Raw genomic sequence first — 27093 nt, 5'->3', positions numbered from 1 at the left:
ATCATGTTGTCCAGTCCACCTAAGACCAGCCAGACCCATATTCTAGTCATACGAACTCCGGTGACTGTGATTTTCCTTCCAGTAGGGAACTTCCCATCTGGACACCCATCCCAGGTTTCTCCAAGTTGAGCACGCTTAACTTTGAGATTCCTTCGAACCAGGCTTCCAAACTTCGATTCCAATAATTCTTGTTTCTAAATTCTTATCGAACTATTCCATATCCAACCATGTCATCCCTTAAGCATGGTCCATATTCCAGAAAACTCCTAAAATACTCTTGTCCCATATTCTGCCTATAACTCTCATGTTCGTACTAAGTTAGACGATTCATTCGTCACTATTCTCACTAACAGTGAACTTCACTGTGCTACACCACATACACCTAGCCATAAATACACTCAGCTACCCTCTCCCTCTCCACACACACTCAACACCCTCAGCCAAGGCAAACACCCCACCCACTCAGTTACTCCGCTCTGCTGGCTACACGCATAGTGTCACTTCGCCTCCAGTCCACCCTCGTGGTAAGCACCTCCGCTCTACCACTAGTAGTATCTCAACACCACATGACATATATTCTACTCAAGACTCTACCCATCCATATATTGCTATTCTGACCACTATACTAAATATTTGTTGGTATACTTGTTGGTTTGTATGTTTGCTTGTTCATGTTGCATAGTTATCGTAGCGTTCGTGCCGTCTCGTGGAGGCCAGATCTGCAAGTCTACGCCAGGCGGTGGAGCCAGAAGCCAGTTCCGCGAGCTCCCCTTCCCCCTTCGCCGGATAAGCACGACAAGCTCACTAGATCCCTTTGATGCATAAATTACCTATGTTTTTAAACCACAACCCTCAGCCTGTTATTTTATGCATGATATGATTTTGAGACAAGTTATTATGGCCACCTTGTCGCTTGCCGCAATCAATCCTTGACATATTTGTTACAAATGATTTGAGAAAAGGTGTGAGTTTTCAAAAGAAAATGCTTTTCAAAATGTGTATGATGAAGGGTTTTCACCCTTATCACCTTTGAGTAGGGATGATCAGGGACTCCCTGGTTTAGGGGAGGGCCTAAGGTGATGGCTCAGCAGGTTTAGGTGTGAGCAGAAGGATTGTCCCCTCACATAAGGACCGGTTTGTCATCCTTCACTACCTATACTCATGATAAGTACAACCACTAGAGACTGTATGGGCAGTCACTCAATCTGAACTCGTACGGTCCAAACCCTAGGGTTATGAAGGCTGGGGAGCACCGGGAGGATAAGGAGGGGGAATGTTTTGTCCGGTTTGGACATGGCGGTGGCCTGACTCCTTCCGGTATAACCGTTAAGGTAAGGACGGCGAGGAAAGAAAGAGATTCGGCATTCGGGTCTCACGACGGTGAGATCACAGAAACCGGACTAGTGGGTAAAGTGTACCCCTCTGCACAGAGTTCAAACCTATTCGAATAGTCTGTGTCTATAGGAATGGACGAGTCTGGTGTGGTATGAAAATTAGTGTTTTGTTTTCAAAAAAAAGGGTGTGTTTGAGAAAAGTGGTTTTTAAAAGGTCCAGCGGTTGAGCCGTGAGCTATGGTGGACGGGAAGTCTAGTAGCTGTTTTTGAAAATGAAAACCAGTGGGAAACTGCTGAGATACCTGGATGGTTTAGTCCAGGGGATTTTATTCTATATTGAAAAACTTTCTGCTCCTTTGGGAGAGGATGCGCTTTGAAAAAATACAAAATATTTTACAAAACAACCCTGCATAAAATATTGCTGTTTCTGCAAAATATCCTGAGCTCCACATATTCCATGCATTATATCTGATTTCCCCATTACGCGGGTGAAGGTGGGCTGCTGAGTACATTTGTACTCACCCTTGCTTACTTGTTGTTTTTTCAGAAAAAGAGATCGGGTAAGAGTTACGCCTGTTCCCAACCTTGCATGTGGCTGTTGGGCCGCTGAATTGCTTTGCTGCGTATATCGGGCTGCTTCAGCCCCACTCTGACGATATGTCCCGAGTTGTGGACCAACTCTTAAAGTTGATCGCCATCTTTATAGGTTTGTCTCGTTTAAGCAGATCTAGAATCATCTGATATATAAATGTGTTTACTAGCCTCCTGGGACTAGTAATTGTATCACATTTGAGTCCCAAAGGATTGGGGCACTTCAACAAGCTACCCGGTTCCAACATTTCAGAAAAGATGGCCTAGGGCCTAGATGGAGGAATGGTTTTATGTCAAGAATGATCTGATTAAGAGGGAGGACATTAAGGAGATTATCCAATGTCCCATCTGGTCTCGCTTCGGCCTTCGAAGGCCGAAGGTAGCAATTGAAAGTGATACCGAAGCATGTCAAAAGGCTTTTAGCAATGTCTGTGCTTTCATTGGCACAAGAGACATAATCCAAGAGCACATAGCCTATAGGGTGTGGCCACTTGTGGATAGTTGGGAGATGCTAAAGGAGACTGCTGCTGGGTCCAGCGAAGGTGGATTAGTTCGATTGAAATATACCTTCAGATACAGAGAAAGGTTCGACGAACCAAATGACGACTGGTTGAAATGCATTGAGGCTACTACCGATGAATTTCTTGGGGCATACACCAGGGCTGAAGATGACTCTTTGTCCTCAGCCTTCAGGGGTCGGACCAAGAAAAGATTGAACAGAGTTTTCGATGTGATTGGTTTTATGTATCCTGATTATTGCTATCCCCTGTGAAAGCAGGGTAAAAAGAGGAAAGCTGCCGCTTCGGCCATTCCAGCTGCGCCAAAGGGCAAGAAAATCAAAGTTTTAACCCACAGGCCCAGATATATTGAAACGTCCATAGTGCCAAAATTTGGTGAGGAGACATCTTCCACTGCTGAAGCGGAACAGGATGCTCCCGCCACTCGGAGTGCTGAGGAATCAACTATAGCGCTGAAGTTGTCTATAGTTGAGCCAGTCGAAGCCGAAGATGAGGCAGCCAAAAAGCCAGAATTGGAAAAGGCAACAAAGCTGTTGGAAATTCTGAGCCCATCAGCAGAAGCGGAACTGCCGAAGGTTACAAAGGCTCCTACCACCACTCCCAAAAGGAGAAGAATGGCCAGCGTGCTAGACGCCGTTGCGGAGACAACAAGAGCATTGACTCCTGCTCCTATGAAGAAGGTTGTCGAAGCCGTTACAGCTCATACGAAGACCGAAGCTGGGCCCTCAGTGCCTGCTAAAACGAAGCTTGCCACAACTGAGCAGAAGGCCGAAGAAAAATCTCTAGATACTAGCGTAGCTCTAGAGAAAAATGTGGCCAAAGAAGCCAAATCCTCTGCTCCTGAAGCCCCCTCCGAAGATCTTGACAATATTACTCGACATGCTTCAGGGAAAATATTATCCAAAGAAGAAGTTTTTGAAGCCAAACACTATGCCCGGGAGCTTAAGTATCCAAAGGGGGCCTTAGTGTTTAACAGGACGGACAAAGATGATTTCCTGTACTGCCTCCCTGACAACAAAGAGTTATCCATCTGCCGGGAGATGGCCAAAAGTGTGGGATTTCCGAAGCTCGAAGCTGGCCTCTGCGCCATGACAAAGGCTGACCTCGCGGATAGCCTCGCATACAACAGTCTAAAGGTACAGAAGTGAACTTTGAAGTTTATGGACTTGGGAATGAAGTCTTTTATTCTCAGGCTAATCCTTTATTCTTTCTTGTAGGGCTTAATCCTTAGCAACGCCCTAAGGGCGCAAAAGAACGCCAAAGACGAGAGCTGCTCTGTAGCTCTCAGCAACCTTCGATCAGAGGTCATCAAGCTGAGAAACAAAGCCATGAAGAAAGATAAAATTCGACTTTCATTGGTGGATAAAGCAAAAGAAGATGAAGCAAAATTTAATGCTCAAACTGAAGCTTATAAAGTCGTTGAAGATCTTCATAAAAAACTTGCCGAAGCCAATGAAAATTATGCGCTCGCAAAGGCTAGCCAAGAAATTAGTGAATATTGGAAGACTAAGCTAGAGAAAAATGTTGAGGAGCTTCGCGAATCCAAGGAAATATGTTTTGAAAAATCCTTGGATTGGGTAAATAAATTGAAAACTAGCTTTTCCAAAGTGGGCGCCTATTCTTCTGAGGAGAATTTTATTCGAGGCGACCCCGAGGGCCTTATTGAATGGATAAGCGGGGAAGCCGAAGCTTTCGAGGAGATCCTAAGCAATTGTGGGGATATCTGTGCTTTCTCCGGCGCACGGGGAATTGCGTCTATTCTGGAGAAGGCTAGATGCAATCATGTTAAAGCTGCGGCCGAAGCTGAAGTGGCCTTCTCCATAGACGACATAAAAGACCCCTCGGTCGAAGCTACTTCGGTGGGTGGAATATTTTATTCTGATATCTGGGTGAACGGTGGCCGAGAATTGGCCAATGAAATAATAATAAAGAAAAATGAAAAAGAAACCCATGAAGTCCAAGAAGAAGCTAGGCGAGCTAAAGAAGCTGCTGAACACGAAAGGCGCATAGGTATTGTTTTTGAGTTTTTAGCTTCGGCACTTAATTTGTGGCTTCGAACTAATAGTTTGCCTACTACAGCTGAACTATCACCGCTGCCGGAGCCATACAACCCCCTAGCTGATCCGGTTATGAAGGAAGCATTAGATGTAATGAGCGTTGCTAACTCTATTATTGATGAAGTCGTCGACAAGTTATTGAACGAAGCTGCGGAAAAAATTCTTAGGGAAGATTAGACCTTATTGTAAAAACACTTTGTAACATTTGGTGTTTTGAACAATTGATGAGTCATGTAAATTGCTGTAATATATTTCTTTGCGATGCATGAAACTTATGTACATACCGTTTTTGAGCCTTCGGCGAAAAAAACACCTTCCCTTCTTTTCATGCTTCGTAAAGAAACAAACCCTGTCTTTGGCGAGTCCGATTAAGACGTATTTCCTGAAGTTCGATTCATGCGTCAGCACATTTTCTTTTACCAAAGTATTGCTGAAGATTTGCTTCGTATTCAATCTTTTTTGCTGTTGATGCGATATGATGTATGATGTAATGTTATGCGGAATGATATGATGACATGATGCAAAATGATGATGTCGACCATACACACACACGCCCACACTGGAACACAAGACTCTGCATCCCCTTAGGAATGACTTTTGAGTCTTTAAGCTCTGCATTCCCTTAGGAACGACATTTGAGCTTCTTCACCTTCTATTTCGGTGGCTTTAAGCTCTGCATCCCCTTAGGAATGACTTTTGTGCTTCTTCACCTTCTATTTTGGTGGTATTTGGCTCTGCATTCCCTTTGTAACGACTTTTGAGCAGAAAACTTACGCTGTGCTCCCTTAGGAACGACTTTTTGCAGCTTTGGAACTTAGTTTTTGGCTCTGCATTCCCTTAAGAACGACTTTTGAGCAAAAAACTTACGCTGCGCTCCCTTAGTAACGACTTTTTGCAGCTTCGGAACTTAATTTTTGTCTCTGCATTCCCTTAGGAACGACTTTTGAGCTTCGGAGTTTACTCCGCTTCTTTAGAAATGTCTTTCGAGCTTTGGAAGTCTGTGAGGAAGGTATGTTTTACTCATTGATATAGGCACAATTATTACAAGAAATTGAAATTAAGTCCTTCGTTATTCGTTTGTCGTACAAAAAATAAAATGGTATAAAAGATAAAGGTACATTAAAAGTAGGATATTCCTCAGTATATATGCTTCGATTCTGGCACAATGTTGTTGACTGTACGAGCTTCGGACTCTTCCTAGAAGTCGCGCTGATGTTGGGCATGCTGGTGCCCTTCTGGCTGCTGGCTTCAGGTGTGAGTAGGTGGCAATGGTGGTGGTAATGGGAGCTGGTTCCAGGAAGCTTGTGAATGACTTGTCGAAGCAACAGAAGCCGCAGGTTGATTACCTACGTATTTTGGTACATAGGGGGAGTAGCATGAAGCAGTATGTAAGACCTGCTTCGGTTGATTCTGACACGCCTCTGCTTCGGCAATCTCCTTTTGCTTCTAAATAGTGACCTAGCATGTTCTTGTAGTGTGGCCCTTGTCTTCACCACAGAATAAGCAATAGAGCTTTCTAAGCTGATCCCCATACCTTCCTCCGAAGCCCCTGTCGCCTCTGCCCCTTGGGGCTAGTGGCCTGAAAAAGCTTTGTTGTTGCCCTGAGGATTGAGAGGTATGTTGTGGCCTTTAAAGCTGGCTTCCTCTGTCATCACTCTGGTTGGAGTTATAGATTGATCTGACATGCCTAGGGTGGATTCTTCCTCCAAAGCCCCTAGTCATTTCAGAAAACCTATAGACTTCTTCCCTTCTCTGACAGAAATCATTATCAGCCCGGATGTATTCATCCATCTTCTGAAGAAGCTTCTCCAGGGACTGAGGGGGTTTCCTAGCAAAGTACTGAGTCGTAGGTCCTGGTTGAAGCCCTTTGATCATGGCCTCAATGACAATTTCATTGGCACTATGGGCGCTTGTGCTCTTAGACGTAAGAACCTTCGGACATACGCCTGGAGGTATTCTTCGTGGTCTTGCGTGCACTGGAACAAAGCCTGAGCAGTGACCGGCTTCGTCTGAAACCCTTGGAAACTAGTGATCAACATGTCCTTCTGCTTCTGCCATGATGCGATTGTTCCTAGCTGGAGAGAAGTGTACCAAGTTTGTGCGACATTTTTGACTGCCATGACGAAGGATTTCGCCATGACTGCTGTGTTGCCCCCATATGAAGATATGGTTGCTTCGTAGCTCATTAGAAACTACTTCGGGTCTGAGTGCCCATCATACATAGGGAGCTAGGGTGGCTTGTATGATGAGGTCCATGGGGTAGCCTGCAGTTCTGCTGATAGAGGATAAGCATCATCAAAAGCAAAATTTCCATGATGGAAATCATCATACCATTCATCATCATTGTAGGAATTGTCTTGACGAAGCTCTCTATGCTGAGGTCTTTGGTCCTAGTCATCTTGGGTGAGATGACGCATTTCCTCAGCGGCCTCATCAATCTTCCTCTGAAGATCGGCAAGACGAAGCATCTTCTCTTTCTTCCTCTGGACCTGTTGATGAATGGCTTCGAGGTCCCTGATTTCTTGGTCCAACTCCTCCTCCTGAGGTGTTGGACTTGCAGCCTTCCTTTTTTGGCTTCTAGCTTCACGTAGTGTTTCTTGGTTGACGTCCAGTGGCTGCAGTGCAGCCCCCAGCGCTGAAGATTTCTTCGGTGGCATGACGAAGGTCACATCTTCCCAAAGGTGGTCAAGTGAGTTCACCGGAGGTGGGCGCCAATGTTGGTCACTTGTTCTCAAATGTTATGTGTTAAGAACAAGGCAACACGAATGTTAATGATTAATGACCTTCGTCCTCTGAAGCATTATCTCTTTTAGGATATAATGATCTTCAGACGAAGATTATGAAGGGCATACCTTCGCAATTACAACATGTAATAAAAAGGGAAGAGACATATGAAACATGGAAAAGAACATGAATAATAACGATATTAACTCATTAGCCTTTTCATATTCTCATTATTTAACCACGAACAAACATTAATAATATTGAATTACATTTTATACCTTCGGCTTGGTGGAAGGTGAAAAAGCAGGAGTGACGCTAGAGTGATTACAATTCAGCATGAACAGTACGGTGTTACTGTTCATCTATTTATAGGCATAGGACACAGCCTGGGTACAATTACATCCATTCCCTTGACACTTACTACTAACTAAGGAGTAATCAGTCGAGGACTAAGTAGTATATTTCCCTTTAAGTCGGTTCCATCTTCCATCACCGCCCTTGCGCTAAGCCGAAGCTTCTTCATCTGTAGCTTTGGAATTGGTTTATCCTTCTCCCAGACCGTGCCTTTCATGCCATTCATACCTTCATCTCCAAGCCGAAGGTTCCTGTGACAGTATATAATACTTGGAAAGCATGTTAGTCATGTTTTTGAGGACCTTCGGAAGACGAAGGCCCCCAACAGTAGCTACTAGATGAAATCCACGGAGGGCAATGTGGCATACATGCAGCATCAAAAACATTGGTAGGGAAAGCCTTCAGGTCCGGGTTCTATTGGCCAACAGCAAAGAATGATGCGGCAGAGTTGGTTTAGAAATGTGAAGCATGCCAGTTCCTGTCGAAGCAACAACACTTGCCTACCCAGCATTTGCAAACTATTCCTGTAACCTGACCCTTTGCGTGCTGGGGGCTGGATATGATTGGACCATTCAAAAAAGCTCAAGGAGGGTATACTCACATACTCATCGCTATTGACAAGTTCACAAAATGGATAGAGTATAAACCTATCGCCTATTTGACTTTAGCAAAAGCAGTGGAATTCATTCAAGAAAAATTGTTTAGATTCGGGATACCTAACAACATCATCTTAGACCATGAATCTAACTTCACTAGCTCAGATTTGTTTGATTTCTGCGAGCAGAGGAGCATCCAGATCAAGTATGCGTCAGTGACACACCCAAGAGCTAATGGGCAGGTAGAAAGAACCAACAGGATCATACTTGATGCACTCAGGAAAAAGGTGTTCGATAAGAGCGAAAAGTTTGTGGGGAAATGGATCAAAGAACTACCATATGTAGTTTGGAGCCTGCAAACCCAACCAAGCCGGGCCTTGCATGGAAACACTCTGTTCTTGATGGTATGGATCAGAAGCAGTGTTGTCAGCGGATTTGATCTTTGGAGCACCCAGGCTAACATTTGAAAGTATAGCTGAAGCAGAAGCAACTAGACTGGAGGATGTTGATATATTAGAAGAAGAACGTATGAACGTTGTCATTCAATCGGCTAGGTACTAGCAAACTCTGAGGCGCTACCACGATAAGGCAGTGCGGCACCGATCCTTTGCAATAGGGGACATAGTGCTCTGCTAGGTGCTGATGGGAGAAGGGCAACACAAATTGTCACCTCCATGGGAAGGACCATTCATCATTGCAGAGGTCACTCGGCCAAGATCCAACCAACTTACCCAGATGGACGGAACCAAAGTGGGAAACTCGTGGAATATTGAGCACCTCAGGAAATTCTACCCGTAGCACTACATCAAAACTCCAGTCAGCAAGCCACACTTTGTAAACAAAAGGTTTCATTATCAATAAAGCTTCTGTGTTTGACCGCATACAAACTCCCAATTAGCAAGCAGTTTAAGTCAGAAACGACTTAAATCAACACAACTGACTTAGGGTCATTACTATACCCTACTAACGGAGCAATCGACATAAGTCTGAAACGTCTTAAGTCGGTGTGACATGCTCACCCTTACATAACTTAGGGTGATTAATATACCCTACTAACAGAGCAATCGGCTTAAGTCGAAAAGGTCTTAAGTCGATGTGACATGCTCACGCTTGCATAACTTAGGGTGATTACTATACCCTGCTAACAGAGCACTCGGTTTAAGTCAGAAACATCTTAAGTTAGTGCGATATGCTCACGCTTACATAACTTAGGGTGATTACTATACCCTACTAATAGAGCAATCGGTTTAAGTCAGAAACGTCTTAAGTCAGTGCGACATGCTTACGCTTACATAACTTAGGGTGATTACTATACCCTACTAACGGAGTAATCGGTTTAAGTTGGAAATGTCTTAAGTCGGTGCGACATGCTCACGCTTACATAACTTAGGTTGATTACTATACCCTGCTAACGACATAATCAGCTTAAGTCGGTATAACCTTAAGTCGCTACAGAATGCTCACACATACATGACTCTATCGTGCGCCATCTCGACAAAAAATACCAACTCAATGAAAAGTTTTTTCTGTTCAAACGAATCAAAATTTGTCTTCACTGCACAATTACTGTGAAGGAGTGTTCTCACAAGGGACCTCGCCAGTAGGATCACCAGAAGGAGAAGGTTTACTCGTACCAACGGACGCAGCGAGCACGTCAACAACAATGTCTTCAAGCACCACGACGCCAGGTCTCTTCATCAGGATTCGACTAGCGCGAACAACTTTGTCCATCGCTTTGTCGCACATTGCTTTCATAATATCATGGTCATCCTCTAAGACCTTGATGTCATGACGAGCAATTTCCAACTCCTGTGAAACAAGTTTCTTCGAAGCACGCAAGTCTCTGATGACAGAATCTCTTGAAGACAGTAACCTATTAAGTTGTGACACTTCGTTCTGAGAAACCTTCAACTTGTCCCTATGGCGGTCAAGCTCCGACATAGTAAAGCGATGACTCCTCTCCAAAGTAGTAAGGGAGGAGCTAGCATCACGATACAATTTGTCCAGACTGTCACGGGAATCAATAAGTCTTCGCATCTCCTCCAGCAGACAAGAAGGGTATTAAACATCCAAGCAAAAGCGCAAAACAAAGGTATTGTGAACAATCAAAAAAATCTACCTCATGGGCTCTCTTCTCTGAATCAAGCTGAGCATTCAAGGAAGAGTTCATGGTTCGGGCACCATCCAAGAATGCAGAAACCTGATTCAGATCAGCTTGACTCTGAGCACACCTCTCCTCAGCGTCGGAACATCATCGAGTCAGAGCTGGGAGGGCAAGAGGAAAAGGTATAGGGGGTAAAACGAGGGAGCAATGAACACCAAAGGAAGCTATCAACTCACTAACTGATGTTCGATGCTTTCAGGTCATCTTTCTGTTTCTGAAGCAGGTGAGGATTCCACTGCTGCAAGGATAGAAGCTGATCGGGGACAGGGGCACCGCAAGACTTCAACTGAGCCGACACAGAGCTTAGGGCATTCTGCAATTACAAGAATTAGCAAAGGAGTCTTTTGTCGACAAAAGTAAAGCAGAGCAAGGATCAGCTCACCTGAAGGTTAGAAAGGAACAAAGGAAACCCCAAAGCCGGAGGTGCCGAGGTGCCATCGAATGGTGGGTACTAGCAGAGGCAGTATCGAGAGCAGACTTGAGTCCTAGAGGAGGATTAGAGCTCATGCCCAAGGCAACACCTAGTGAGACCTCAGCTCCAACAGCGTGCAGCAGATCCTCAACGCCCGGGTCACTGACCTCTAAAGTGACCGGGCCAACAAGAGCAGTTGGAAGATCAAGGCTTGTCAATGCTCGCTCCTCAGACTAAACTGGTGGTGATCCAACATGAACATCCATAGAAGTAGCCGAACAGGAGCTAAGCTCGGGACCCTCGGGGGCTGGCTCACCCTCAGTAGCACCCTCGGGGGCTGAAGTATCCTTAATCATACCCCCAGAAGCTAGGTAACCCTTGCATGTAACATCAGGATCCGAGGTGTCCCCGTGGATCAGGCCACCCTCAAAGGTCGAAGAAGCATGGGAAATTGTCCGGGTTATTTCTTGCCCGATAAGATTACTAGCTGATGGAATGTCATCCGGGACCTATGCACGGATGCCAGCACTCCCAATTTCAGGAAGTTCCAATAAAAGACCTTCTAGGATAATCTCCTCCAGCGCATGATCAATGGTCGACATCATCATCTTCTGAAAATTAACCAGCCCTGACAGAGCCTGAATTGAGACATCATTGCTGGTTTTGCTACGGCGATTCTTGCAAACCAAAGGGGGAACTTCTTATTCATCCTATTCCTCCTTGTCAGACACACGTCCATCGACTCTAGTGGCACCACAGCTCTCAATATCATCTTCGAGATTGGCACTTATTGGGTCACCACCGAGGTCTAGGGTAGTAGAGTCAACCCCTAGCTCCAATCCGGATGAACGCCGAAGTTTTCTTTTTCTTTTCTTTCCCTCAACAGACACGGCTAGATAACTCATTCGACATGATCGTTTGCAATGTGCACCTATAGGACTGCAAGCTTTTTCATCCCCACCGATGGCACACCCAGCTGCAGCACTCGCCGACTCAGTATGGGTAGATTTGGACAACTCGCCAGCTAGCATACTAAGAACAGCGTTCACTTCAGCCTCATTAGCAGTCGCTTGCATTTGGAGATGAGTCTGTTTTTCCTCTCCTGGGAGACCCCGGTATACAACAATGAGGGCCTCAATATCTTCTGAAGAAGGTCGCACTCTATGGTCTAGACTGCCATCTTGGACAGGCGGGTTGGATATGAACTCTGAAAAGGGCCTCTGCGGCAACAAAACAACACCGTAAGGACACTAGACATGACAAATACAGGAACTCATAGGCAACAATGCTTACCACAGGGGAAGATTCCAGGCAGAATACGAAGGGGGAGCACTAGCATTTGAAGCTTTGCCTCTCAGCATCGAGTCAACTCGACTCAGCACATCCTCCTCAGATATTCGCTTGTTGGTTATTCGAGTGGGGTCATTAACACCAGTGTATAGGTAAGCAAGGTAGACTCTATCCTTCAAAGGCTGAATATTCTTGAAAACAAAGTCAACAACAACAGCTTCAGTAGTCAAGCCTCTGTTCCTCAACGCACATATCTCGGCAAGCAACACCCTGGACTCAGCAAGCTTTGAATCTATGGGGACCACTGTCCAGCTAGGCGTTCGGATGTCGAGCTATCTCCCTGATCGAGCAGGAAGCAATTTGTTATGATTCTCCATAGTGAACCACTCGAAGCGCCATCCATTAATGCTATCTTTCAAAGGAATGTCGAGATACTCAGTCTTTCTGCCTCGGCGAAGTTCCAAGCTAGCGCCTCCAACAAGCTGACGTTGCCCTCCAGTCATCCCGGGCCGGCAATGGTAAAGGTACTTCCAAAGCCCAAAGTGTGGAAGAATTCCAAGGAAAGCTTCGCAAAGGTGAACAAACACAACAACTTGAAGCATAGAATTGGGATTTAGATGCGTAAGGATTAGAGAGTAAAAATCGAGAAGACCACGAAAAAGGGAGAAACTGGCAAGGCCAGTCCCCAGGTGAGAAAAGGCACGAAGATAACCACCTCGTGGGTATCCTCCGTCGGGACAGTAACTCCCCGCCAGATCTGCCAGGAACATAGTTCCTTAGGCGGTAGAACACAAATTTCAACAAGATGCAGAAGGTCAGCTTCAGAAATGAAAGAAACATGGTTACCAGCATAAGGGAGTTGGCTGTTAGGATCGATCAGAGGGATGTCTGGCGTAGCAGCACTCTATTTTCTCTTCCTAGGCGCCATCATGATTTTTCAAACAGTGTGGTTTAGGGACAAAACGCGAAAAGATGTGGGAACTTAGAAAGATGGAAAGCGATGGAGGAAAAAATAGGAACTAGGGTTCAGGGGCCAAGAGGACGTCCACAAAAGTACAGGTTGGTGCACAGAGTCAGGCGCAGAAGGACAGGCCGATGGCTCGGGAGAGTTTTGGTCGCAGCAAAGTAATGCCACTCGGTCATTACCTCTAAAAGATAACGAACCGTCAGACAAAAGAATAGAATACACAACAACAGAGTGGCGTGAGAACAAGCTTCATTCATCATTCCATCAGTTGGGGAACATTACAAAAGGAAGACCGACTTATTATGAGTCGGCCTACTGCCCCTCGATCCAACACTACATTACATTACTAATTAAAACTACATTACACTACTAGTTAAACTACACTATACTACCACTAAACTACTACTACTATATTATACTATACTAATATTTAAGCCCGTGGCACTCGGCCACCGGCGTTGCCGTTACCGCCATCACCCGTGCCGTCACCGCACTTGCTGTTGCCTTCGCCGTCGTCAATGTCGCCGCTACCATCGCCGCTGCCCTTGCCACCCCTGCTGCTGTCGTCGCCGCCATCGCTGCTACCACCATCGCCCTCGTCGTCATTGCCGCCACCATCGCTGTCGCTGCTCTCCTCGGAGCCCGAGGAGTCCTCAACCTCCTCCGAGGAGGCCTCCTCCGAGTCATCCGACACACCGAGCCCCACATGCTCGATGGACTGGGCATACGCCCTCTCCGCGACGGACAGCCCCATGAAGTCGTCCGAATCATCGAACGAAGCTACGGGAGATGCAGGAACGGGAGAACGATCATACTCGGAGGAGAATTCCTCCGAATACTCTGAGTCCCCAAAGTCCTCTGAGGGAGGACTTGGGGGGCGTTTGTGCTTCCCATTGGCGGGGCAGTGCCCTTTCTTTCCTTACTTCCCTCCAGCCATGGCTTGCTCGGAAGGAGGGAAGCAGGGAAGAAAAAGAAGGCGAATGAATGAGAACAAGTGGGGAGAGCAGCCAGGGCGAGCGGGCTATTTAAAGAGGCTGGGAGGCGACCGTTCATTTCCTAACCGCTCATTGAACAGTCACAAGAATTCAATAGCGATTCAAACCGCCTAGAAATGAGTCAGGCAACTAGCACTGCTTCGCATAACATGACATCAGATGGAATCAAAGTCAACCGCTCATGCAGAGTATTACACCTCTCCGTCGTATCAAGTTACTGTTGGGGCGAAGGCAAAGACGCCACCCTTCGCTCGAGGCCTTCGCTGCAGTCGCTGGTTCGACGGAGACAAAACGGGCAGGGACACCCTTCGCTTTATTCGGCACCAGACGAAGGCCCGCGACGTCGTCATCCCACCGTGCGGCCTCGTCCAGCTCAGAGGCCCACGTGTGATCCGGCCCATTGTAACGGGCCCTGCGTGGCCGCCTAGTGTTACGGGCCTAATTTGTAAAGGCATTCCTGTAATTACAGTCTGTAACCCTGCTTCATGGGAATATTCTGGGGATAACCTAGGTGGCTGAGGGCACATGCGTCCTTAACACAAGGCGCTGGGCGCTCAGATACCTATAAATACCCCCGCACAATGCCCGTGAGAGGCCAGATTAACAGAGCTATTGCCAACACGCGCGAGAACCCTGTTAACGTCATTGTTCACCCTTGTTGGATCCCCTTGCAACTGAGAGCAAGTTCCAACATTTGGCGCCCACCGTTCGTGCTACGAGAAAACCACCCGCGATGGCACCCAAGAGAGCTAACCCGAAGGCTGACGAGGCTGCGAAGGCAGCACTGCTCGCCGCAAGAAAGGGCAAGGCCCTCGCCCTCACCCAATCCACCCACCAGGAGGCCACTGAAGACAACGTTCCCCGCACCTGCGAAGACGACACTCTCCGCACCTGCGGCCCTGAAGGACAATCGCAGCCACCCCCAGGCTTCGCCCCACTGGAGGGCGCGGACCTCACCGAGGATGGTGAAGTCCTCGGCGTCTCAGCGGAAGAACAGCTACAGCTGTGCGCCCTGCGCCTCAAGAACCGCAATCTCCAGAGGCAAAAGGAGATACTGGAGGCCAAGCGCCAGCGCGTGTCCGCACTAGCCAAAGTGCGGCAAATGATACGCGACAAAGAGCAGAAGGCCCAGGACCTCGAGCGGGAGATCGCGCTGATGCAGCGCGAAGGCCACCTTGGCCTGCAGCACGGGCCACCCCTCCAGCAGCGCGCACAACTGGAAGACACGCGCGAAGGCCACCTCGGCCTGCAGCATGGGCCACCCCTGCAACACCGCGCACAACCGGAAGACCCGCGTTTCCCCCACCGCGACAACACCTTCCCGCACGCTGCGCCATTCCAAGGGGTCAACTATCTCGACGAGCGAAGTCCCCTGGCGCCACACCTGCAAGTGACGCCTTGGCCAGCTAACTTCCGGGCAGGGACCTATCCCAAGTACAACGGCAGCACCGACCCGGTGCAATACATAATGAGTTATCAAGTCGCCGTTGCATCTTCCGGAGGGGACGACGCCACAATGGCGAAGTCTTTCATCATCGCCCTAGAGGGCCCAGCTCTCACCTGGTTCACCAGGTTGCCTCCGCTGTCCATTGATTCCTGGAGAAGCCTCCGGGACAAGTTCCTGCTCAACTTCCAAGGGTACCGCCCAGACACCGACGCCTTGGCCGAACTCTCGCTCTGCAAGCAGCTGGAAAAGGAGACTCTGTGGGAGTATTACCGCAAATTTTTAACACTCAAGTCATAGCTGCCCTCAGTCGATGACCAGATCGCTATCCACTACGCTATCAGTGGCCTTCGCGCCGGCGTCCTTTACAGCCACTGCATCAGAGATCCGCCCAAGAACCTCCAGGAATTATATCAGTTGTTTGAAAAGTACGCCAAATCCGAAGAGCTCCACCAGCGCAAGGTTGAGTCCCAAAGGAAGCCAAAAGATGCTCCACAGTCCAGCCGCACGTGGACGAGGACTCCGCAGCCGGACTCCGGTCAAGACGGCCGCAATCAACAGCAAGTGCATAACATCGCCAACCAGCACCCCGCTGCTGACGCCCCTCGTCGCTAGGAGTATCCCCCCCAGGGCCGCGGAAATGGAACTCGCGGTAGGGGTCGGGGGCGTGCGCAGCCGCCGCGCCGATTCTACTGCCTCTTCCATGGCGAAGACTGCGCCCACCAAACCAAAGACTGCCCAGAAACGAAGGCCACCAGAGACAGGATGGCACGGGCGCAACCAGCCGACAACCCCAGAGTTGTCGCACACACTTACCAGCAACCCCCTCCACCATATATCCACGCCCCCGCCCGCATCCACCGCACCACGCTTACCAACACCATCAGGAAGTACAAATTGTACCTCCCCCACCCCCACCACCACACCAGCAACATCAAAACATCCCCCATGCTCCAAAGCAGGAAGACTTCGCCGATCAGCCATATCGCGGAGTCATTCACATGATAACTGGGGGGTCCAACACTGACTTCGACACAAAGTGGCAGAAGCGGGACCACTACCGTAGCATCAACCACGTCGCTGTCACCGGCCCAGTCGTGCAGACAAAGTGGTCCCACATACCGTTAACCTTCGACGCACGAGACGTCGACCTACGCAGCGCCCCCCATTGCGACGCCATGGTTATCAATTGCAGCGTGGCAGGCTGGGACCTGCACAAAGTCCTAGTTGACAATGGCAGTCAGGCGGACATCATCTTCCTCCACGCCTTCGATCGCATGGGCATAAGCCACAGCCTGCTCAAGCCTTCGGACAACCCGTTGTATGGCTTCGGCGGCAAGGGCACCTTTCCTGTCGGCAAAATAGAGCTGCCTCTCTCCTTCGGTGTAGCACCCAATGCCAGAAGTGAGCAAATAACCTTTGATATCGTGGATATGGTATATCCATACAATGCCATCATGGGTCGGGGCTCCATCAATAAGTTTGAAGCAGCCATTCACGGACTGTACCTATGTATGAAGATACCAGGTCCGTTAGGCGTCATTACGGTCTACGGCAATCAACAGACTGCGCGCAACATAGAGCGGGACTTCGTGCCCGGTCAGAGAAACGTGCACTGCCTCACGGCCCAGCGCGAGGTCCCCGCGCCCGCCAGCCCAACCAATAAGCAGCACGACAAGGCACAGCTGCAGAGCAACGACGGGACCAAGACTGTCCCTCTCGATCAGGCCACGCCCAAGCAGACAGTCACTATCTGCGAAGACCTCACTTCGCATGAAGAGGAGAAACTCCTCTGCTGCCTGTCCAAGAATAAAGATGTCTTCGCCTGGTCTGCCCTCGATCTGGTCGGAGTCAGCCGATCCATAATTGAGCACAGCTTGGGAATTGACCCTTCGGTGCGACCAAAAAAGCAGAGGCTTCGCAAAATGTCCGACGAGAAGACAGAGGCCGCCAAGGCGGAGGTGCACCGCCTCCTGGAAGCCAAATTCATCGAGCCGGTGGCTTATCCCACGTGGCTCTCCAATGTTGTAATGGTACAGAAAAAAAGCGGGAAGTGGCGAATGTGCATCGACTTCACCAGTCTCAACAAGGCATGCCCAAAGGACAATTTCCCGTTGCCGCGGATCGACAAAATAGTCGATAGCGCGGCCGGATGCGAGGTCATGTCTCTCCTTGACTGCTTCTCCGGCTACCACCAGATATACATGAAAGAGGAAGACAAGGCTAGCACCAGCTTTATAACACCCTTCGGCACATAGTGCTTCATCAGAATGCCGGAGGGACTCAAGAACGCCGGGTCCACCTTCTCCAGGCTTACCAAAACAGTGCTCGAAGGGCAAGTTGGCAGAAATATATTCACATATGTGGACGACATTGTCGTCGCCAACAAGAGCAAGGAGGACCTTCTCGCCGACCTCGCCGAGACATTCACGAACATGCGAGACGCACGACTCCGCCTAAACCCGAAAAAGTGCGTCTTTGGCGTTCGCCAAGACAAAATATTGGGCTACCTGGTATCACACCACGGCATCGAGGCCAACCCAACCAAGATTCAGGCCATCATAAACATGACGCCTCCGCAGTGCGGCAGAGACGTCCAGCGCCTGACAGGCAGATTGGCCGCTCTCAACAGATTCATCTCCAGGTCCGCCGAGCGAAGTCTCCCCTTCCTCAAAACACTCCGTGGTGCAAAAGACTTCGCCTGGGGACCAGAGCAGGCGGCGGCCTTCGCCTCATTAAAACAGTACCTGACAGAGTTGGCCGTCCTTACAAGCCCCGACTCCTCGCTCCCCCTGTTGCTCTACGTCGCGGCTTCGCCGCATGCGGTCAGTGCGGCACTAGTGCAGGAGCAGACAGTTGAGGGCGTGGTCAGGCAGTGCCCCGTTTACTATGTCTCCGAAGTACTGACACCGTCCAAGTGCAACATGACAGAGCTGGAGAAGATTGCCTATGCAGTCGTCATGTCTTCGCGCAAATTGCGCCATTACTTCGAAGCATTCAAGGTCCGAGTCACCTCAGACAGGGGACTCGGCGAACTGTTCAGAAACCCGGAGGCATCGGTGAGGATTGCCAAGTGGGCGGCCGAACTCTCCGGCTACCACATCAGCTTCGAGCCCAGGACAGCCATCAAGTCACAAGTCCTGGCAGACTTCGTCGTCGACTGGACTGGGCCAACAACACAGCCAGACCCGTCCGCAGAGAAGGTTTGGACGATCCATTGCGACGACGCATGGTGCCATGCGGGGGCGGGCGCCGCTGCAGTCATCACCTCACCAGTCGGGGTCAAGCACAGATATGCAGCACGCCTCAGCTTCGCTCTAGAATCCGACAGATGCACAAATAATATAGCAGAATACGAAGCAGTCATCCTCGGCCTCCGCAAGCTAAGGGCCCTCGGAGTCACCACCTGCATCATCAAAACAGACTCCAAGGTAGTTGCCGGCCAAGTCGAGAAAGACTATGCAGCAAAGGACCCCGCGCTTATGCAATACCTCGCGGCCATCCGAAGCCTCGAGAGACAATTCAAGGGATTCACCTTGCAGCATGTGGATCGGGCCAAGAATGAAGAGGCCAACGCATTGGCCAAGGCCGCCGCCAGGGGCGAGTCCTTGCCCTCCGACGTGTTCTTTCATGTCATCGGCACGCCAGCCGTCCGGAGCCCCGAAGGGCTCCAAATAACTAATGACAGCGAGGGCCACCGCATAGTCAACCTTATCATGACCGAAGACTGGCGGGCACCAATAACCCTGTTCCTACAGGGGTACTATCATCCAACCGACATCAGTGAGGCCAAGCGCCTCAGACATCGAAGCCGAGACTTCGCACTGATTGAAGGCCAACTCTACAAGAAAGGGGTCAGTCAGCCAATGCTTAAGTGCGTCACCGAAACCGAAGGCATCCAGATCCTACACGAAGTCCACAGTGGCACGTGCGGCTCACACGCAGGGCCAAGGGCCCTAGCTGCTAAGGTGATCCGCCAAGGCTTTTACTGGCCCGCAATGATCTGCGCCGCAAATCGGGTCACAAGGTCCTGCGAAGCCTGCCAGAAGTTCTCTCCTCGGTCAGGCAGCCCCTCGCAGTATACAAAGCTGATCGCCCACACATGGCCTCTCCAGCGCTGGGGCCTGGACATTGTCAGGCCCCTGCCCACCGCTCAGGGGAACCTTAAGTTTGCCTTCGTCGCTGTCGAGTACTTCACCAAATGGATCGAGGCAAGGGCTGTTTCCACAATAACATCAAAAACCGCCCAAAGATTCTTTTGGCAAAACATTGTTTGCCACTTCGGAGTACCGTCCGAACTATCAGTTGACAACGGCAAGCAGTTTGACAACCAAGACTTCAAGGATTTTTGCTTCTCCATTGGCACCAAGCTTGCCTTCGCCTCAGTCTATCATCCGCAGTCCAACGGAGTTGTGGAACGCGCCAATGGAAAAATCTTCACAGCTGTCAAAAAGATGCTCCTCGATGAAAAAAGGGCAGATGGACCGATTTGTTACCCGAGGCGGTCTGGGCACTAAACACGACTGAGTGCAGGGCGACCGGGTTTACTCCTTTCCGCCTTCTATACGGATCGGAGGCCATGACCCACAAGAAATAAAACATGGGTCCCCGCGAACAGTTCCGTCAGCCGTCCCCAACGTGGACGAGCCAACTTCAAAGGATCTCATTGACGGAGACCGAGTCTTCGCTCTACAGGCCCTAAACAAATACCAAGCCCAGACAAAAGCATGGCGCGACCATGCAGTCATCCCGAGGGAATTCAGCGAAGGGGACCTCGTACTCGTCCGAACAGCTCGGACAGAGTCTAGGGGCAAGCTAGAGCCCAAGTGGGAGGGCCCCTTTATAGTCAAGACGAAAGCTTCCCCCAGCGCTTACAGGCTCACAACGCCAAACGGCGAAGACCTGGAGCACTCCTGGAACATCGACAACCTCCGCAAATTTTTTGTTTGACTCATCAGGGCTGATTCGCCCTTGTAATTCGCAAAAACAATCTTATTCTGGTCCGCACTCTTTTCCTCCCGGGGGGTGAGGTTTTTAACGAGGCGGAGCCATGTAATATATGTGTGAAAAATGTAGGATTACGGGGAGGCTACGCTAGCGCAAAACAAAAATTTTCATCCCCATAATACCAAGAACTACTGCGGTTATAGGTCATGGAATTACCACTAGACGCGCAGAGCAGCGGAAGACGTCTCGATGTAGACGAACGCGTCGAGCAGTGCCGTGCAGTCGCCGGCGTCCTTCACGTCCTCGCACGGTTCGTCCAAGTGCTCCAGATGTAGCACCTCCGAGGTATCCACACGTACAGGGAGGAAGCGCCGCGTACCGAACTGCTAGGTTCGCGACGGCGGCTTGGCGAGGGCGAGAGGTGGGCGGCGGCTGTTAGTTCGCTGGTGGCGAATTAGGTTATATCTTAACCGCGCCCCCGCCCCTCATTATATAGGCGTTATGGTGGGCTTCTGACGCCGAGGCCCATCATTAACCCTAAAGCCCAGTCTAATTTCGGATCTAATCCGAATTAGGCTTCCTTCCCCTTAAGTGTGTGACCCTATAGGTTCACGTACAAATAGACATAGGCCGAGTACTCTTACTTGGCCCAATAATTGACAGCGGCCTCTAGCAAGACATGTCAACTCCTATGTGTACGTAAAGATCATATCAGACGAACCATTGCGACATTACGTACATGCTGTTCCCTTTGTCTCACGATATTTGGTCTGGCTCTAAGCTGACCTCTCTTTCTCGATACTGTGAATTGGAATCCTTTCAATGGTTAACTCTTAACCCTAGCACGGCCATGCATTTCTTGATCCAATCACTCGAGGGGCCCAGAGATATCTCTCTCACAAAGAGAGGGACAAATTCCATCTTGACTGACCATGCCTCATAGCATGCTTCCTGACAAACCCAAAACTACCTTTATAACTACCCAGTTACGGGATAGCGTTTGATAGTCCCTAAGTAAGTCAATTCACATCTTGAGAACATGCGACAATCTCAGGTCTAAGGATACAGTATTCATGTTGCAAGAAGAGAACTATATTACAATATCTCACGTTGGGTCGGTCCAGCCTCATGTCATACATGCGCCCACATTATTAGTTTAACATCTCCATGTTCATGACTTGTGAAATGTAGTCATCAACTAATACATGTGCTAGTCATCGACTCTGACTAGGGACATCATTTAGAATAACCATATAAGTAAAGAATCTCACAAACAATTCACATAATTGCTAATCAATACAAGGTGCCTTCCATGGATATTCAATTAAGCAATATATATATCATGGATACAAAGAAATATGCTCATCTCTATGATTATCTCTAGGGCATATTTCTAACAGTCTCCCACTTGCACTAGAGTTAATCTAGAAGATATCTAATACCCATAGATCTCACGTGTGCCTCATGCTTAGGTTGTGGAAGAGGTTTTGTCAAAGGATCAGCAACATTCAAATCCGTATGTATTTTGCATATCTTTATCTCACCCCGCCTAATGAATTCCCGTATGAGGTGAAACTTCCGTAGTACGTGTTTGTTTTTCTGGTGGTTCCTTGGCTCCTTAGCTTGCGCAATAGCCCCATTGTTGTCACAGTAGAGGTTCAATGGGCTAGATGCATTAGGAAACACACCAAGCTCGATGAGGAACTTCCTTATCCAAACACCTACCTTCGCAGATTCAGAAGCTGCAATGTACTCGGCTTCTGTTGTAGAATCAGTCACAGTCTCCTGTTTGGAACTCTTCCAACTAACAGCACCACCATTTATTATGAACACAAAACCTGATTGCGATTTTAACTCGTCTGGGTCAGTTTGGAAGCTAGCATCGGTGTAACCAGTTACAACGAGCTCCTCCTTACCCCCATATACCAGGAACATATCTTTAGTCCTTCTTAAGTACTTAAGAATGCCTTTTACCGCTGTCCAGTGATCCTCACCTGGATCAGCCTGGTATCTACTCGTAGCACTTATAGCGTATGAAACATCTGGGCGTGTACTTATCATGGCATACATGATTGAACCAATTGCTGAGGCGTATGGTACCTTACTCATGCGCTCCCGCTCATTAGCCGTTGCAGGACATTGCATCTGGCTAAGGTGTTTACCATGTGACATAGGTATGAACCCTTTCTTGGACTGTTCCATGTTGAACCGTTTCAAAACCTTATCAATGTACGTATCTTGACTTAATCCTATAAGCCTCTTCGACCTATCTCTATAGATCCTTATGCCCAAAATATATGCTGCTTCCCCTAAGTCCTTCATAGAAAAACTCTTTTTCAGTGAAGCCTTGACGGACTCCAGCATAGGAATGTCATTCCCAATCAATAATATGTCATCCACATACAAGATCAGAAATACAACAGCGCTCCCACTTTCCTTCTTGTAAACACAAGCTTCTTCTTCATTCTGATGAAAACCAAGCCCTTTGATCACTTCATCAAAACGAATGTTCCAACTCCGAGATGCTTGCTTCAACCCATAAATGGATTTCTGAAGTTTGCATATCTTTCCAGCATTGATCGGATTGACAAAACCCTCGGGCTGTATCATATACACGTCCTCATCTAGGTTTCCATTAAGGAAAGCTGTTTTGACATCCATCTGCCAAATCTCATAATCGAAATATGCGGCAATAGCTAGAATGATCCGAATAGATTTAAGCATCGCTACTGGCGAGAATGTCTCGTCATAGTCAACTCCTTGAACTTGTCGAAAACCCTTTGCAACAAGTCGAGCCTTATAGATGTGAACATTTCCATCCATGTCTTTCTTCTTCTTATAGATCCATTTGCATTCTATAGGTCTAACACCATCAGGCGGGTCAACCAAGTTCCAAACTTGATTTTCTCCCATGGAATCTATCTCGGATCTCATGGCGACATGCCATTTCTCGGAATCTGGGTCCATCATCGCTTCTGAATATGTTGCAGGTTCGTCGTTGTCTAACAACAACACTTCCCCATTGCCCAACAATAGCACTTCTCCTCGTGCCTCGCGAAGCCTTGCTGACCTTCGTGGTTGTGGTGGTGATTCTCTTGCCATAGACGTCTCAACTTGTTCTGCTACATTAGCATCACTTGTTGAATCTTGTCCCACTGGCTCATCCTGAACTTCTTCAAGATACACCTTTTGTTTACTTTTCTCTCTTTTGAGAAACTCTTTCTCTAAGAACACACCGTTCCGGGCGACAAACACTTTGCCCTCTGACCGGTGGTAAAAGTAATATCCTAAAGTTTCCTTTGGATATCCCACGAACATGCACTTGTCCGATTTTGGAGTGAGTTTATCCGACTGTAGTCGCTTGACGTAAACCTCACAACCCCAAATCTTCAGAAAAGACAAGCTGGGAGTCTTCCCAGTCCACATCTCATATGGTGTCTTAACTACGGACTTAGACGGTACCCTATTTAGTGTGAAAGCTGCTGTTTCTAGAGCGTATCCCCAAAACGACAAAGGTAGGTCCGACTGGCTCATCATTGATCGAACCATATCCAATAAAGTCCGATTACGTCGCTCAGACACGCCATTCCTCTGAGGCGTTCCAGGCGGCGTAAGCTGTGGAACAATTCCACAACTCTTTAGATGATTGCTAAACTCATGACTCAAATATTCACCACCACGATCTGATCGTAGTGCTTTAATTTTCTTGCCACGCTGATTTTCTACTTCATTCTGAAACTCTTTGAACTTTTCTAAGGATTCAGACTTGTGTTTCATTAAGTAGACATACCCATATCTACTAAAATCATCAGTGAAGGTTATGAAGTATTGGAATCCTCCCCTAGCTGTCGTACTCATTGGTCCGCACACATCAGTATGTATGAGTTCCAATAAATCTAACGTCCTCTCCGGTAAACCCGTGAAGGGCGCCTTGGTCATCTTACCAAGTAAGCAAGCTTCACATGTCTCGTATGATTCAAAATCAAACGAAGTTAAAAGCCCATCAGAATGAAGCTTCTTCATGCGATTCTCACTTATATGACCCAAACGACAGTGCCACATGTAGGTAGGACTTAAATCATTAGGCCGAGGCCTTTTAGCACTAATATTACAGATAGGTGCATCATCAAGATTTAAAATGAATAACCCATTCATAATGGATGCAAAAGCCACAAACATGCCATTCTTAGAGATCACACAACCATTGTTTTCACTCGCAAATGAATAACCATCCTTCATCAAACATGAAGGAGACATAATGTTTCGACTCATACTAGGAACTAGATAACAATTATTTAACTCCAAAATAAATCCTGATGGGAGGTGGAGTTGCATCGTCCCGACGGTCAACGCAGCAACTCTTGCATTATTGCCTACCCGGAAATCAACTTCTCCTCTTTTCACGCTTCTACTTCTTATCATTCCCTGCATCGAATTGCAAATATGGGCAACCGATCCGGTATCAAATACCCAAGAATTAATATAAGAATCAGCAAGAAAAATTTCTGTAATGTGAATAGCAAGTGTACCTGCTGCGGCTGTACCCTTACCGCCGCGATCCTTAATAGAGGCCAAGTACTGCTTGCAATTCCTTTTCCAGTGACCAAGTTCTTTGCAATAAAAGCACTCTGCATCTGCAGCTGGTCCAGCCTTGGGCTTTTGATTGGGCTTGGATACTGTATCCTTTCCCTTGCCCTTCTTCTTTTGAGACTTACCCTTCTTCTTAAAGTTGGGTTTGTTTTGGACCGCCATCACATGGCCGCTGCTGCCAGCACTTTTCTTTATGTCCCCCTCTGCAGTTTTCAGCATGCCACATAGTTCATTGAGGCCCCTCTCCGCCCCATGCATATGGTAGTTCGTGATGAAGTTTCCATAGCTGGGCGGAAGAGATGCCAAAATGAAGTCAGTGGCCAACTCTTGGCTTATTGGGAAGCCTAGCTTCTCCAACCTCTGACTGTAACCAACCATTTTGATTACGTGTGGCCCAACTGCTGCGCCTTCTGCTAGCTTGCATTCCAGAAAGGCTTTGGACACATTGAACCTTTCAGTCCTAGCCTGAGTCTGGAACATATCCTTGAGCGCCACGATCATATCGTACACCTCATGGTTTGTCTCAAACTGCATCTGGAGCTCAGGCTCCATGCAAGCAAGCATTAGGCAACTTACTTCAAGATTAGCATCCATTGCTTTCTTGTAAGCGGTTTTAGCTGCGGCAGTTGCATTTTCACCAGGATCCTCTGGCAGTGGGGAGTCTAGAACGTCTTCCTTTTTTTTCAGCCCTGAGAACAATTCTCAGGTTACGGATCCAATCCGTATAGTTTGTTCCATTTAACTTATCCTTTTCAAGAATCGATCGCAAAGTAAATGTTGGTGTGCTAGGTGCCATTTATCTACAACAAAATAATGCAAAATACTAAGACAAAAATATCCATGACAGAGTAAATCATATTAAACATTTAATAGTCTACTCCCACTAAAATCAATATCCCTCTATTGATACTTAGTGATTCAGAATCCACAACTAACAAGTCTACTAGTGAGCTTTAGCATCACCGCTAGAAGACAAGGTAGATCGGTAAGCAACTCCTTGCTAATCATATCATATATATGACTCCTGTTGTTGGGTGACATCTCTATGTCTCGGCTCCCAACCTTATGCCTCAAAGTCCTTAACCATTAAGCTGACTTTGTTTAAGTTAACCAACCCTTTCTGCAGTTCGTATCCGATACAAACCTATCTAGTCAAGGAAAACTGGTGGCACCCTAATTTCATAGACCCACCACCAATTGTACAAGACTTATGATAGTGCAAGGTTTGGAGAGGCATTAAAGCTTAAACATTTATGAGGGATCGTCCTACTTATAACATCGCACGCAAGGACATATATGCAATATAAACAAGTAGAACAATAAGAATGGCATTCACACAACAATTGTGATTCGGTATGGCTTGTTTTCACATGGTGATCTCCATCTCCAATAATCTGTCCATCACGATGATCTCCATCTCCATGATATAGGTATGCCATCCTCCAGGTGATGAGTCCTTCAAGACCTATCTAACGTATGCTGGTAAACAAATTACATATACGCTTTGGATCATCACATGTTGACACGCAGGTCATTACATTAAATTTGGACAATACATGTGGCTCCAGCCGTATTGCCCTGGTCACGACACGCAGGTCCTGAATAATTTGTTAACATGCATCACATACACATAATAGCCATACCGATCACATGTCCTGCAAAAACAGGTTAGACAAACATGTTTCTATACGTTCGCCACTACAGCAGATAGCCACGGCGGTCCCGCTGACTTTCACTGGAAACCTCACAGGATTCCATGCATCGTATGTATGGAAATTCCACTGGAAATCTCATGCGGTTGATCAAATCAACCCAAATCCGAGACTTTCGACCCGAAGAAGATTACACTCATGACGTCGATCTGTTGCGTCAATCTGCTGGTTGTGTACGCAGTTAGCCCCGATGGTGATTCCAGCCGGTAGGGGCAAGTCGCGCATACAACAGAGAAGGACGAACTGATCTCACTAGTCATATCCGATGTAATCTACTTCAACCCTTTATTACCAATTGATCTAATCAAACCGTGCATCAAGTAGATCCATCACATGAACCTAGATCCAGACCTAAAACTTACGCAGAACCTGGTTCTGATACCACTGTAGGATTACGG

Source organism: Zea mays, chromosome 3 (assembly GCF_902167145.1).
Source record: "Zea mays cultivar B73 chromosome 3, Zm-B73-REFERENCE-NAM-5.0, whole genome shotgun sequence".
Classification (NCBI taxonomy): domain Eukaryota; kingdom Viridiplantae; phylum Streptophyta; class Magnoliopsida; order Poales; family Poaceae; genus Zea; species Zea mays.
This window is presented reverse-complemented; position numbering follows the sequence as displayed.